This window comes from Hylaeus volcanicus, chromosome 7 (assembly GCF_026283585.1).
Source record: "Hylaeus volcanicus isolate JK05 chromosome 7, UHH_iyHylVolc1.0_haploid, whole genome shotgun sequence".
Lineage (NCBI taxonomy): Eukaryota > Metazoa > Arthropoda > Insecta > Hymenoptera > Colletidae > Hylaeus > Hylaeus volcanicus.
The window spans coordinates 6974471-6977005 of record NC_071982.1 but is presented as its reverse complement, the minus strand read 5'-3'; the positions used below and the strand labels follow the sequence as shown (position 1 = coordinate 6977005).

At 35.6% G+C, this 2535-nt stretch overlaps 2 protein-coding genes across 5 annotated transcripts in view; one reads left to right on the top strand and one right to left on the bottom strand.

The window, feature by feature from the left end:
* Positions 1-2535, top strand: part of LOC128879974 (BTB/POZ domain-containing protein 7) — a 32919-nt gene that overhangs the window by 10777 nt on the left and 19607 nt on the right. The window lies entirely within an intron of this gene.
* LOC128879975 (uncharacterized) overlaps positions 1-2535 on the bottom strand; it is a 15716-nt gene that overhangs the window by 3313 nt on the left and 9868 nt on the right. The window lies entirely within an intron of this gene.

Below are 2535 nucleotides of genomic sequence, written 5' to 3'. Positions count from 1 at the left end.
AATACTTGACTATTCGATACTGAGTAATGAATAAGTATTTGAGCAATGCTGCTTGAATACTTGACTATTCGATACTCAGTAATGTGTAAACACTTGAGAAATACTCTTTGAATACGTGACTATTCGCTAGTCAGTAATGTGTAAACACTTGAGAAATACTCTTTGAATACGTGACTATTCGCTACTCATTAATATATAAGTACTTTAGGAATACTGTTCGAACGAGTGGAAAGATTATTACAAGTGATCGAGTGAGATTATTACAAGAGCACAACCCTGTTTCCAAGAAATCCAATCACCCTATGGATTATCGATGAACCGCTCCATAATCGAGCATTAATGCAAATCGTTTTCATAGTTCAAGTTTTGCGATCGACACAGATAAAGGTACCGTGCGCAAGATGGAAACGCGTGGCTGGTAATTTTTCAAAAACTTGCATCATCGAATTAGCATAAGAAAACACGTGCTGCGTCGCGTATTAATCGACAAGCGTCGTTCATATTTCTAACCGCGTTCAGTCGATTGTGCAACGACAAAAATCAACCGACGCGTCGAGCATCTTCGGTGCCGATGAATGCTTAAACGATTTATTAGCTGTGTCAATCGCGGTGACTTTAATGAAAAAAAAAATATATATATATATATTTTTTTTTTTATATATTTGAGCCACATTCCCCAGACACTATCATATAATTTCTATTTTTTGTTTGGTGTATGATTTTATACGAACCCAAGAAAAATGAAGGAGACAATCATTTCTATACGCGCCAAGGAAGAAAATGGGAAATTGTTACGACGGAAAATGGACAGAGGAAAAAAAATTGCTTGACATACGCACGCAATTGTGATTCTCAGAAACCTAATTGGTGGCGATTGAACAATTTTTCCTAGTCATTGTAAAACATTAACAATTACCGTAATAGGTAGTGGAAGCAATCGTTCGGTCAATTTTCACGTTTATTTTCGTTTAAATCGAGTCTCGAATCGAAGCGTTATTCAAGTTTTTCAGAGCGTGAATTATCGAAGCAGGAAAAGATGCCGATGCTGCAAATGGTGTTTCCATTCAAGAATCTGGAATTAGTTTAAAAACGTGCTCTTCCAAGTAACTGAACTTCCTGGAATAGAATAGGAAATCGTAAGAAATGCAAAAACGCCTCGGCGTGAAAATGGTATGAAAATTATGCACGGAGAACTGTTATTGCATGTCTCGACGTGTACGTAATTATGCATCTGTCTGTTACAAGTTACCGCGATACATAAGATAAAACGAGTCATCGATTTTATAATACGAACCGAACGGATAGGTTTCCCTTGCGAATCAAACGTTCTGCGCTTCGATCGTTTCGAGCAGACCCTAAACGATCGAGAATAATTTATGGCGTTGTTTGTGTTTTAACTGCGTTAACGTCGATGATATACTTTACGAAGCACTTGTCTGCGGAACTTTTGTTGTCGCTTAGAAAGTTCCGTAATAATTATTTCTGACCTCGCCGCGGCATGTTATTAGACGGAAATAGGAAGATTGTCGTATAAGCTCGTTAACTACCTCCAATATTTGAACATAATTCGATGCAAGCAAATGATACCGATGTTATCGCCGGTGGGTATTTTAGTTGAGCCATTGGTTAAACATTTTCGGAACTCCGGCAAGTGCACACAATTAGAAAATGATAACAGCGGGATTAACGCGTGATAAAATCAATGTTTTAGTTTCTGTTCATACATTTCTAGTCGGAACCAGCATAAACGTAATTCTAGGAACTATAGATATGAAGCTAATGGTTGTCATTTAATTCTATTACACAGTTAGAATAATTCTGAAGATGACTCACGTTGTATAATTAGAATGTAAACAAAAAGTACTTTGTTAGAGGTCGTTAATTTTCAACGATAAACTCACGGTTAACTATATGTATATTCCCTGATACTCGTACTTTAACATGCAAACTATTTTCAAAACCATTAACAGTGATTACAGGTTCCTAAACGTGATAGGTAAAACATATGATTAACTGAATATTTTTTTTTTAACGAGTCTGTTAAGTGGTTTTTCGCTGGCCTTATCACGAACCGTGAGGCATAACGAATGAAAATGTTCATATTAGGATAATCAACTGCTACAATAATATCCAAATAGACATCTGTTCGCGCAATTTGTGCTAATACTATAAAGAAGTAAAATTTGTACGTAGCGGGTAATCTCTGGAACTGCTAACCGATTTTAAACATTCGTTTAGTAGTAGAATGCTACGCTATTCCTTGATAACATAGTAGGTTATCAAGGCTATATTTTATTTTTAGAAAAATAAGGTTTCAGAATGGGTTAGGTCAGGGTGTTAGGTCCCCAATAATTTATTTCAGAGGCCATTTTATCGGGTGTCTCAACTTTTTGTTTTATGAAGTTAATCGGTTTGTCCAATTTTTCAAATTTTTATTTATAACTCCAGTAAAAATTGATGAAACGATTTGAAATTTGGAAGAATTGTTACTTGTAATAATAGGAACAAGGCCTGAAAATTTCAAATTTTTGTCTT